The sequence below is a fragment of the Phaenicophaeus curvirostris genome, chromosome 11 (genome assembly GCF_032191515.1).
Source record: "Phaenicophaeus curvirostris isolate KB17595 chromosome 11, BPBGC_Pcur_1.0, whole genome shotgun sequence".
NCBI lineage: Eukaryota > Metazoa > Chordata > Aves > Cuculiformes > Cuculidae > Phaenicophaeus > Phaenicophaeus curvirostris.
In genome coordinates, this window is record NC_091402.1 from 19,216,751 (window position 1) to 19,229,936 (window position 13,186).

At 37.3% G+C, this 13,186-nt stretch overlaps 1 long non-coding RNA gene across 1 annotated transcript in view; it reads right to left on the bottom strand.

Moving 5' to 3' along the window:
* Positions 1-10,851, bottom strand: part of LOC138725299 (uncharacterized) — a 31,274-nt gene extending 20,423 nt beyond the window's left edge. Inside the window, exon 1 of the long non-coding RNA XR_011338222.1 lies at positions 10,782-10,851. This is a non-coding gene — a long non-coding RNA (uncharacterized lncRNA). The remainder of the gene's footprint in view (positions 1-10,781) is intronic.
* Positions 10,852-13,186: the final 2,335 nt, after the last annotated feature.

The following is a 13,186-nucleotide window of genomic DNA, read 5'->3' on the forward strand; positions in this document are numbered from 1 at the left end:
AAAAGGTGTTTGCTGTCATCAGGCTCATACCGACCAAAGAAAGGTTTGCCAAATTGTTCTCCTGTAAGAATGTGTTTGTTGGCCAGGCTGGAAATGAGAGAGAATTTGATTGAGAAGGAAACACAGGTTTTGCATCACACCTGCTTAGTCAAGGCAACAATAATACCTAAAAAAATAAAGGAGAACAAGAAGGATAGAGACCATTGTGCTTTAGGCATCTTGTGGAATTAAAATGCATGAAAGGTTTGGCAATAAGCTGTGTGAACTTTGCTAAAAAGCTGATCAGTATTTACATAATTCATGCATCCCTCCGAGTGAGAAGCTGGCAGTCAGAATAGCATCACTTCTACATACTACTACTGCAACAGGAAAAGGAAAATATTTTCTACATCCTGAATCAGTTATTTAAGCCCTCTCTACTTCCTTGGGAGTATGACAGAATCGATCAGCCAAGCTGAACAACACTGGCATTGCAAACACTTATTCATACCATCTGGTACAGAGTCAAGTCCAAGTAACAAAAGCTTTTATTTTCCCACAAAGGCTGAAGGTTACATAAATGTTACCCGCATACTTGTGGCATCCCAACATGTTATTCTCACGTGCTGTAGAGAGATTGACAATTCCCAGACCAGAACAAGACAGCCCGCCACGAAGATTCCTGCAGCACAATTGCTTACTAACACCACTAAATGTACCTTTTAGACCCCTCGAAGAGCATTAAATTCCCCTTGTTCCTTATTGCACAGATAATATACGTGGATCAACATGACAGGCAACATCTCCAGTGGTTAAATGCAAAAGTAGTGGTGTTGGGAATTTTTTTACTTATCTGGAATGACCACTTACTTGAACTCACTCGTGGCTCCGTTTCATTCAGCTGCTCATAAATTAACTTGGCATCCCGAACTCAGGAAAGTAAATACATACTTGATGCTTCACCAGTGTATAGTCAGTCTGGTGAACTCGCTGCTTTTTTTTTCTGTATCTTCAGATGCCTACATGAAACTTGTAATCCTTCATCATAATTATCCTTTGAATGGGTTTTATGATTTAAATGTTTTCTAAGGGGTTGTGTAAAAAGAAAAGTGTAAGAGATACAGACAGCACTTCAGAAAGTTTAATGATGTGAGGTAACATTTTAAAAAAATGTATTTATTCATAGCTGCAGTTTCAGAACCTGGGACACTTTATTTACAGCCTTACAATTAAGGTATTTGTATGAAATGACTTCATGCTTTTTGGGCACAAAGATAAACTGAGATATGAAACTTTATGTGTTTTCTCACCTGCTGCAGGTCTTTCCTGTTTATGAGATGCTCTAATGGGTCAGCTGCTCCAGCAACTCCTGCTCTATGCAAAGGGCCACATCCTGCAGGCACAAAGAAAAGGAATATTTGAACATTCAGGACAACAGACCTGGTCAGAATCACTCTTTTCCAGAAGGAAATAATAAACGAAAATACAAATAAAAGCAGCAGGAGGAGAGAATTAACGTTTTGGGGGGAAGAAAAGAAAACACAGAAAATTTCCATATTTTTCAACAAGACCTTGAAGTGTTTGACATGAAAAATGGAAATTTGTTTCTCTAATGTGCAGTTCATGCTTCTACTTTTATTATGTTTTATTGAGACTATTTTCCATGAAAAACCCAGCACATGCTCATTTCTTCCTGCAATATGTGAGGCATCCTAAATCTTTCTGAATGGAGAGCATCAAATAAAATATTATTAGGGAACATTGGCTGCTCTGCTTTGATGGGAACTGGATTTTAACCTTAAGGCCAGTAGGATTACCATGATACGGGAAACTGTATTCCCTAGCTCTGTAGATAAATCAGGGCTGTAAAGTATAATATGGTTTTTTTGATTTTTTGACAAATTAAAAGAAACCCTAAATTCAATTTGTTATGAAGCTACTGAGATCACTTGATGGTAGTAACGGAGAAAATTGGAACATCGGGATGAGATAATAAAAACTTTCCAGTAATATGTTCGTCTCTTCCTTTTAAAGCTAAGCCATTGCCACACACCAGAGCCTTCTACGCAAACCTGGTTTTATGAACCTGCTATGGAAATTTCCATCCTTAAAGATCAGGCCAAGCTCAATTCTTGCCACATTCAGAAGAAGCAAGATCTCTCTCTTTTGGAAAAACTATTATTTTCTCAATTACATGCCAGTATTGAGTGTTATCTCTTGGAAAACAACTTACGAAAGTCCCAAACCTGATACTGTCAGAAGCTGCAAGTGCTTCTTGAGGAAGAAATTACTGTATATCTACCCTGTTTATTTACTTCTTTTTCCATTGCCTGGCAAAAATGTCATATAAGGCATATGTCTGACCCACAACCAGGAGGATGTTTAAGGGCTTGGATCGCATAACGGCCCACAACTTTCTGGATGGCACCTAGCACTTCATGCCCATTAAGGGCAAATTAGACTTTGACTTTTCTCTTTAAACAACTTTATTTCAATATTAAAAACTCAAACTCATGCTGTCTCTTTAACCTTTTATTATTTAGTCAGTTAAATAATGCAGCTGGCAAAAAAGTGCCTGGTTTATCTTTGTCTGCCTGATTCCCAGTCACCTAAGAAAAGAAGCTGTCAAATAGAAAGTTAAATCCTGTGGCACCTACACAACAGAAGAAAGCAATGGGAATGTTCCCTGGAGATCAAATAAGGACTCGAGTGTTTGATTTCTATAGCAAGAATAGTGCACAATTTCCAGATGTTTATGACTTTGAAGAAAAACTGGTTTAGAGATAAGGATCTCGGAAGAGCTCACACGGAATGCCAAGTGCTGTGCATATGAGATGTGTGATACTTCAACTTTTGATCTACATATTAAAGGACATGACATTCATTTAAGGCGTCAAACAGGACTGTATGTTGGTTATGTATCTCAGAAGTGTCTTCATGGCAGCATCAGACTTCTGCAAACGTTAAAAAAAAACCCCAAACCAACAAAAAAATCAAAAAAAAGCCCTCAAATCCATTTCTACTGCCATTGTGAGACATCTTGGTCAAAAAATTAGCATTCTTGACCATATTCACGAGACAGTGACCGTGTCCTACAACACATGTCTCAGAAAATAGTATATCTGATTCACAGGATTCACAGAATCATATCTGATTCCGAAGGAGCTGGAAATAAACACTCCGATAATTTCAATTATTTTCTTAAAGTGCTCTAAGTAGATAAATCAAGATTCAGGTATAAGGGAAGAGAGCACTGGAGAGAGTGTCATTATTGCTTTCAGTGTCTATATTGCCATAAAAAGAGAAGGATGAAGATCAGGGTAAGAATGGTGAAGAAAAAAATGTTTCAAAAGAAAATCAACTACTTTTATATAAAGAGAAATAATTTTGACCTAACAGTCAAACACAGGAAATAAATATTTATCCTTTAGACTATTATGGGTTATTTTTTTTTAATCTCATTTGCCATATAGAAGAAAGTTAGGAATGTCTTATTTCCTTGGTACCTGAGCTCTAAGCCAGAGATGTCTCCCTCCCTACATGGGGAGTTCAGAGAAACACTGCAGAACTAAACTGGAGGACCAGATTTTTTCAGAAAATTTGACTTTTATGTGTGGTGCTTGATAACATCAGTTAATTACAAGGGAATCTTTTATCGTTTCTCAATCTAGTTGACCCTAAATCATGCAGTTAGGCAAGAAAAGAGCAGTTCTCACAGTCTGAAATTAGAAAGAAAATCAGTAATCAGAGATTACTGTCCGAGGGAAACATTTGGCTTTAAACTGTACTACTTCACATACTTGTGTTTAAGTACCATGAAATGTAAGCGTATCAATTATTAATCATGTCCTTGAAATAGGCTTAAATTTATCAATTAATGAGGCCTTTGAAATAGGCCTTAAAAATAGACTTCAAGGGGTATATCCTTTCTTCTTCTAGCAGTGTTTTGTTATTACAGTGAGACCAGCCTCACTGAAATACATGGAGGCTCGTATCCTAGTTCACTATGTTTGCAAGTGCCAGAGAATAAGAAGGTTGTATCGGACAGGACATGACTTGTTGAGCCTTTTAATCTGATTTTAACACATTCATTGACCAGACTATACCGTTAATATTTTAAAATATTTTGCTCCTTCTCTCCCTGTAAATTGGCAGTTTGAAACAGGCATGTCCTTATTCAAAGCTTCCGTAAGAAAGAGACTCCTGTGTTAAACATTTATGTTTCACTGCTAGCTTTAAAAATTATTTATCTTTAATAAAATGACCACAAACAGCACAATTTATTTTTGCACAACAGGAGTCTATCTTTTTTCCCTTTCCAGAAAATATACAAAAACAGGTGGCTAGATTTCCTGAAAAAAAAATCCATTTAAAATGTTTACTTGTTTTAAGGCATTCCTGGGAATTTTAAATGCTCTTAAGAAAACCTTTTTATTAAGTCATGTTTCAGTTGTACTTTTTCTTTTCACCTGTAGTATTAAATGTTCTCTAAATCTACGTTTTATTTTATGTCTGTGTTGTTTATATATTAAGTCGAGATTAGGAAAGAAAATCTTCAAATAACAGATGAGAAATACAGCATGTGGTAATGTTTTTCGAGTAGTTTGTTCAGTGGTTACAGTTCGTAAGAAATGCCTAAATACGTGGTTATGTGGCTTATTTTAATTTCATAATTATTATAAACAATTGGTACCATAAACACAGTTCAACATCAGAAAGGCTTCCAGTGGACATTACAGAAAAATGCCATCCAGCCATTTTTAAAAGTGTGAAAAAGGCAAGTCTAATATATTTCCTAAGTATTTTCATGGGTTTGTTTATTTGTCGGTTTGGGTTCTGTGTGGTTTATTTTTTTTGCTTTCCTTTAAAGATTCTAGATTATAACATCTGGATTAGACAAAGGAAAGCTTGGCTAATAAAGCAATAAAATCTTTTGAAGCCATATTCCTACATGATATCATAGTTTTACAACGCAACCTTTTTGCCAGTGACGTTCATACACTAGATTTTGTTACCAGTTATGTTGCCTTCTCTGGCAAACTAGAACGACTGAGCTGACCTGTAAATCTGAAACAATTTTGCTTTCCCACTTTGCCTCCTTGCATAAAGCCATGAAGTGACACCAGATACCGGCAGACGTGAACTGCTTTGCCACTACAGCTCCTCAGCAGGTGGATGACACTGTGGCCCTGGTGGCACTTCCCAGGCAGCCCAAGACAAAACAAGATGTTGAATAGTTCCTGCAAGTGCTGAGAGCTCCCAGTTTTGCTGATTTTGTTGGGATGTGAAGGCATTTAGCACCTTGCAGGCTGTCACATCACGCACTGTGGGCTCGGATCATAGAGATTGGCCTCGAGGCTCTTGATTCTCATCTGATTCTGAGAAATACTTCCACTACCCGAAAGAGCCACTTTCACCTCTTGAGCCAATTCCTGATTTATGAATTTAAGATACACTTTCCATAGGCTTCAGAGTGAAGGGATGTTAAATGGTGCAATTGATCCAAATGATCCTCTTACTGTGTTCGGGCTCCTGATCTCTGTTATTTGATTCATTTTTGTGTGTGTGGGTATGCAACTACCAGGGAATTTTTCCCTCATCTTATTGATATTGCAAAGAACAGCTGGGAGGTTTTTGGTTCCTTTTATTCCTGTGAAGAAATGAACGATTTGATCTAAATCAGGAAATTCCAACACAGGTTTACAGAACTGAAGATGCTGTGGATGGAGTGAGAGGAAGAGAAGGCAAAAGGTAGATGAAAATTTATTTCATCTTTTTCTGGGAAGATGCCATGAATGTGGACTGCATTTCTGCAAAGAAAATCTGAGACAGCGTTGTGTAACTCATGTTCAAAATAGTAATTGAAATGTATAGTGTTTATTACATTCCCATATGTTTGTAATCGAGGTACAACTCCAGTGGATGGGAAGCAAAAAGCTATAATTTGCTGCTTAGCATCAGAGCTGTTGCACATTCATTTAAATAGCTTTATTTATCTTCTTCCCCATAAAGAACCTTCCATACTGTAAATTTATTGAATGGTTAATGGCCCAAAAGTATGGGGTTCATTACAAAATGAAGTATTTATTGCAGTGTTAATTAAATAAAAGCATTGTAATCTTTCCAAATTGAACAATTATGCTCATTTGAACATTTTAAACAGAAAATCTTTTATATACTAATTGAGTTACATAATGAAAAGCACGTGTAATGGAAATTTTAATCAAAACAAATACTGAAATAATTTGAACACTTTTTATAATATAAAATGCCTACCTTAGTTTTTATTAGAAATATTATAACAGCCAGATTAGTTTCAGAACTCATGACCTTTGAGTGCGGTATATTATTTCTGAGCTGATAGGCCACCCTCACATACCAGTTGGCTAACCCCTTAAACATCAAAGTTACTGCTTGGCTACCAGCCTCAAACCATGACAGACTGGCTGCAAGCCCAAAACTTGACAGCCTGGCGCTAGGCCTGTAGCCTTAGCTGACAGCCTTTTCTGCAAGAGGCTGATGAATGATTTCTGGCAAGTTGTGCTGCACTCTGACTGACTGGGAGAAGAGCGTTCAATCAGAAAAATGTGCACAAAACCTCCGTAGGTCTGTAAGAGATGGCACTTCGCCAAATGTCCAGATCGATGGCGTGTTCACACCCAATTTTTTCCTTATTTATCAAATTTCACCAAGCAGTCCTAAAATATTTGCAACTGTAATTATATTTCAAATAGCTCAGCCATCTAACATCTAAATTTTACTCAAAAATTAAGACTAGTCTTTTGCTTCTTTCCGTTTCCTGTTCAGAACCCTTGTAGACATAGTTGGCTTTGTTTTTTTCATTTGTGGACAAAAGCTAAATAATGTGTATTCATCTGTGACTCTGAATAAAATTCCTAAAAGATGAAATTGCACGCCATAGACTTGCAGCTAAGTTTTTTTCAGTTCAGAGGAAGGAGTTTAACCCAGGTTCTTTACTTGTTCACTTGTTTGTGCACTAGCATTTTCTAAATTCTATTCCCATTTAACATTTTATTATTAAATTGAGGAAAAAGGAAAGGAACCATTGATATCCTTTTCTTTGCCTGGTAAAATTGCACTGTAAGGGGAGTAGCCCATTAGTTGACATCAAGATTTCACTGGGATTATTAAGAGATTTAAGGATAAATCTCCACAAAAAAGGCCATGTAATTAAAAGGTATCAGCTGTAAGCTGTCAGTATATTGATGAAAATGTTTTGGAAGAAAAGTCCTACTCACTTTATCTTTAAAGTCAACAGTTATTCATAGGAATATGTAATAGTAATCCCTTGCAATAACTGAACATAGAGGTTTCTATAATAAAATGGGCCTAATTGAATACAAGTGAAAAAAACCCTGTTATTAGGCAAAAGAGATCTACTTTACAGCTGAACTGCAAAAAACACTATGGCCATGAAATATATGTATAGCAAGGGACTTTAATGGAGCTAAAAGAGTATATAAAATGTAAAAACTGCAGAAGTGGTGAAAGCACCTGTGGCTTTTTTTTTTTTTTTGTCTAGTGAATGCTGACATAGGTACCAATCTCTACAGGAGAAAGCAAGTTATTCCATTACTTGTACTGTCTACGTGCATTAGCAACTTTTTCCTGTTACACAATATATCTTTGTAGCTGTTTGAGCACAGGTTGCATGCTAACATGAATGGACATTCATATGATATTCGTAAAGATGAGTGGTTGTGACACTGATATTTCTAGATCACTGCTAATGGGATAAGACTAACCTTAGTAAAGAGTCAGTGATAGCAGTCTTTTATATTTCAAAAGCCATTTTCATCCCTTCTCCCAGGAAGCCTGAATATATTAGGAGAGGAACCTCTTGCAGTGAATATTTATTCTTATTTTTCTTATATTAGAGTGGAATAAATGTCCTGCTGTTTAGAGCAGAGTTAGGGCAAGCAGGAGGGAATCTAGTTGCAGGCTTCCTGAAATTATCCTATCTTGATCTAGAAAGCTAGATGAAATAAGCTATTAATGTAAATGTGAAACAAAAATGCGGAGCAATATATAAGTAGATCAGAAAGCCTACTACTTTTTATGCATAGGGATGATTAATGCAATGACCAAGGACAGTGCTGAAAATATTGCCATGTTATTATTTATTATATATAGCCTTATCCACCTAAGTCATTGCAGAAAAGATTGTTCTTTCCTGGGTTGCAGAGGGAACATTTCCACCCGAAAGAGATGTGACTGTTTAAAACTCCAGGTGAGCAGAACTAAAATTACTTCACTGAATAATTTAACATGATATTCAGAGTATACTTCCCAACTAAGATATCTAAATTTCACTTAACAGACCAAAATGGAGAGGGTTTCTTTGTTGCCTTTTTGTTTTAAAGCTGGGAAACCATCTGCAGTCTTATTGTAACCATCTGTGAGAAACACCAAGACAAATGAGCTCAAGTTAGAAGGAGCAGCAGACAAAACACCACTGTGTGCACCCACCAAAAAGCATGTTTGACAGTTCCACAACTCACGGTTCAATCCAGGGCGCTGGGAGGAGGCAGCAACTTGTGGCCCCTTGGCAGGGCTGGGCTGTGGGCAGCCTGCAAGGAAAGGGAAAGGTGGGATGAAGCCCAGCTCTGGAGAATTGTAGGTTTTGCTTGGGGACCCACCAGCTCTCTTCTCTGTCTGACCATTAGTGACTTGCTGGAATGTTTCCACCTGTCGTTCCACTATTATTCACAAGCATAGTCATTTTATTAAGAATGAAGAAGTAGCCCAGGTATTCCTACCCTCTGCTCTTTACTGGCTCTGTAGGAAAGTTAAGGGATGAAAAGAAGAAGCAAGCAAGTACCTTATCTGCTAAACTGTTATTTAAATTGTTCCTAAGCTTGATGGAGAGCTGAGACACTGTAGGGACTTGCACAGTGTTGGTAACACGTGGCTGTAAGCATAACTACATTCAGTTTGAGAAAGAGCTACAGAAATCTCTCACACAAAAGTCCTCTAACATATTAGCAAGTGTTGAAGGAAACTGAAATTCACCTTCTTCCAGGAGTTATTTCAGGATTATGAAAAAGTTACATAAAGAAGCACTGTTTCTCCCATGATTGTCTCAAATGAATCGTATAAATCTTATTCTTACATGATGTCTCATGTTAATTCAGATCAGGAGGTAAATCAAATTTTTCCCACTAGCCAGTGTGCCTTCAGACTACAAATTCCTGGGAGCTGTGCTCCAAAACACCTCCAGAGCCACTATTGTCATTATGAGCCCACGCCACAAGACTGGCCTAGAGCTAATCCCCTTTCCCAATACCCAGAAATGCACCCAGTATTGATTTTTGGGTCCACAACATTAGATCCACTGTGGCTGTGGTTCTTACTGCCATATAGTCAGCACAGAAAGAGTAGGAACCGCAGCCCCCCAGAATCCGCTCCACCCTCAGTAGGTTTAGCTCAAAGGGCTTAGATGTTCATGCACCCAGGAATGATCCCAGAGGCCAAGCCATCTGCTCCTGGGCAGGGAGCAGAACATCAGAAATTTTTATAGCATTTTCCAGACCTCTTACAGCACTAGGTTTTGATATTATGTAGAGGTCTGTCATAGAACTGTTGTTTAAATTTTACCCATCCACCTTCCCATACAAGAAAGCCTTTTGCAAGCATTTCTATTTCAAATATGAAATTGAAAAAAAAAAAAAAAAGATACAGAGTGGAAGATTTCCACCAGTGCCACTACAATTTCTAGGTCCTGCCATTTTTAAAAAATTTAATTAATTCAGTTCAGTAATTCCCAGCGTCAGTTAGGATTAAGAACTTCACTATGCTGAGCTATGTACGGATTGAAAGACTGGGTCATACCTTAGTAAGCCCTTTTTTAAAGAGCATGGAATGAAGTGAATTGAAGGGAAAGGAGGATGATGGATTTAGAAGAAGTCAAGTGCAGGGACCTGAGGAGTAGTTTGGCATATGGGTGGCAGAATAAATCTTTTGATTTGTCCTGCCTAATGTGATTTTTTTTTCAACATTCACTTTGGTATGACTCATTAAAGATATTTAGGACATAATTCTCATTGATTTTAGCGAGAGACAGGCACCCAGATACTCCTGAAAATCCCATAAGGCATGCATCTACATTTTTTAGGAAATTAGACATAGCTCAAAACCAGTATTAGTTCTCTGTTAAATGGAGAAAATAACTTCATCACAGAGAAATTTGAGGTTAAAAAAAGACCAGAAGATAGCAAGCTTTTTCGTTATTACAAAGATGTGAATCAGTTTTAAATACCTAAAATGGACCAGGGAGACTGGGGGACTGTTAATCACCGGTGTGATCAAAATGGGCCAAACTCTACAGTCATCACTCAGGCAAAACTCCTGTGAAAAATCAGTGCTAGGTTTGCCAGGGTAAAGATTTGGACTTACAGTGGGTGATTGCTTAGTCTTTTATCATTTGTTAGATCAGCAAACTCTCCTCAGCATGCAGCATGCATGCAGGATATAATTTAGACCACCTACAGAACGGCTTGTCTGGTTCCTAACAGAAAGCCATTAAAAACCAGAATGTAAATATGATATTTGAGCCAATAGTGCCATCAACGTAGAATGTTTTTCTGCTTCAAAATCAGAGGCATGTCTTGCTTGATTGGATTTCACAACCACCACTCGCCTGTGAATTGTCTTCTTGAAACTCTGATGTTAAAAAGACCCTGAGCTGGTAACACACTGCTGATTTAAGGACTATTATTAGATCAGCATATAGCCTAGCCTTACTTTAGTTGCAAAAGCACACAGAGCAGTATTTTTCTCACCTGGGTGCTGCTGTAGATTAGGAACAACCTCACAGACTTCAGCTCTCGGTGAAGCTGGGTCCACAGTGGCTGCGTGAAAAGTTATTTTTAATTAGTGCAAGAATAGGGCTTCAGGAGCTAAATAAACTTTCAGACCCTATTCTTTTAGGAGCCGTACATGTGCATATTAGGCCTTCAGAGCTAAATAACCAGATTGACAGAAGTATAACAACAAACACTTCAGGAGCTGGAGGGAACTGAATGGCCAGAGATCTGGAGCAACCTGTGTGTGGGGGCACAGAGGAAGGTGGGAGCTCACCCAGGAGCAGAAGCTTGGATGGCAATTAATGCCCTGTATCCACTGCACTGCACTGGCAGCACTGCCTTGGCTGTTCTCATCCTTTAGTGGCTATTGCTTACGCTATTCTTACGGTACTCTTGGTAATTTTAAGCACTCTAGAGTCATACCCATTTATAGCGTATGGAATTTCAGTGGTGTTTATATTTCCATGTGAAAACCACTGATATGATGACTTAGTCATTTATGTAACATTAGGGGATAGTTGAAGATGGGGATCCTGGCCTCTTTCCATCCTAAAACACATCTTATGTTTGTAACATTATACCACATTTGCTTGGAAGTATTTTTGCTGCATTGATGAATTTGTGATTAATGAGGTTTTATCATAAAAATTCTGTACACAACTATAAATTACATGCAATTATATGTGCAGAAACAAAGTAAAAAATATTTGAGTTGGAGTGCACAACTTTGATTTGGCCACATTTACTGGGTATACGCAACGCAACCGAATCTGGTAGTTTTTCTTACAAAAACAAAGTAATTAAATAACAGTAATGATACTTCTGCATGCAGACTGAGTCACATAATGTGGCTTATTAATGAGAACAACAAAGAACAGTGGGATTAAATGTATCCTGGGTCTAACACAGTTGCTAAAAATCAACATTACCACTGGGATTAATTTGCTCTAAAATGGATTGTTTCCCAGAGGACGTTGCTATGTGAAATCTTCTTATCTTTGAGGGAAAAAAAAAGAACACTGACCTCCCTTTACATTTGCTTATTTCCACTCATTTCAGTGTGATTGTGCAGGTGAAAATGGGGGCACGATTTGATCCCACCATGCAAATAGATATAAAATTTAACATCCTGCTGGGGAGACAAAATGCTTTGAATCTGCCACTTTACAAGGAGTTCACAAACAATGTAGCTATAAGTTATTAGTCTAACTTAAGTATTTCCAGAGGTTGTGTTTAACTGATGAGCCATACAGAGAAAACAGTATTATCTGAAAAATAATGAATTCCTAGAAGCTTCAGTTGTTCCTGGCAGGATGAACTGTATAGATTTAGTTTTAAAAATAGCCCTTCTTTCAGATTTCAGAGACAGGTCCAGATGGCCTAGTGCACACTCTGATCGTGGTGAGGAATTAAACCCTTGTACAGAGTAACCGAACAGTCAAAAAATGCCTCTGTGTTTGAAACATTACCTCATGCATATTGTTAAATTAATTGCAAAGTACTCATTGAACAGGTTCTTCAAGATTATCAATTATAAACTTGTTAAATTCAACCTGTTTTATTTGCAAAACTGTTGTTGTAATTAAGGCCTCATCCCACAGTGACTATTTGTGTGAATATTTTCATTCTGTTTCTGATGGAAGAACAATTCCAGCAGCTCAGAATTCATGCAAGTGCTCTATGATAATAAATTTTTGTGTATGAGTGACACAGGAAAAAATAAATTTAGAGTGAAAAGCAATTTCAGCTTTAAATTTGTAAGAAGTAATTACAGGCAACAGTGAATGAATACAAATTTTAAATTGTGAAATATAGGTTGATAGTTTCCACTTAACAATTTAAATAATAAATTTATATATGCATGGAAGGATTGATAAAACAGTAACACTGCATTGTCCTGAAGGCTAAAAATTAAAAAGGAATAATACGTTCATGTTATAACGAGATGCAATACTCTATATCCTATTTTTTGTGCAAAATAACTTGTTTTTCTTGGATGGAAGAATTTTGTGCCAGCTTTTAACCATATTACAGTTTCTTCCGGCATCCAGGCTTGGGAAGCTAACATTTATCTAGTTGAACTATTAGCATCTACAGCCCATTCTGAAACTTTCTCTAGTCCCTCTACTAAATAAACTTAACAAAGAGCCTGGGAATCATAGTTTTCTCTTTCCAGATGCCCTTTAACCTTCACTACTGTTCCTAGCTATATATTTATTTACACAAAACACAGTGCTTCTGTGAAAGGCTAGACTGCCTACCTCCAAAATAATTTCCTACAGAGGGTGAAAAACCAGAAACCTTGTCAATATGCTTCAGTTTTAATTTGTTTCAGAGTAATCATCTTTTGTGATTTAAAATCTGGGAATATATTGAGTTTC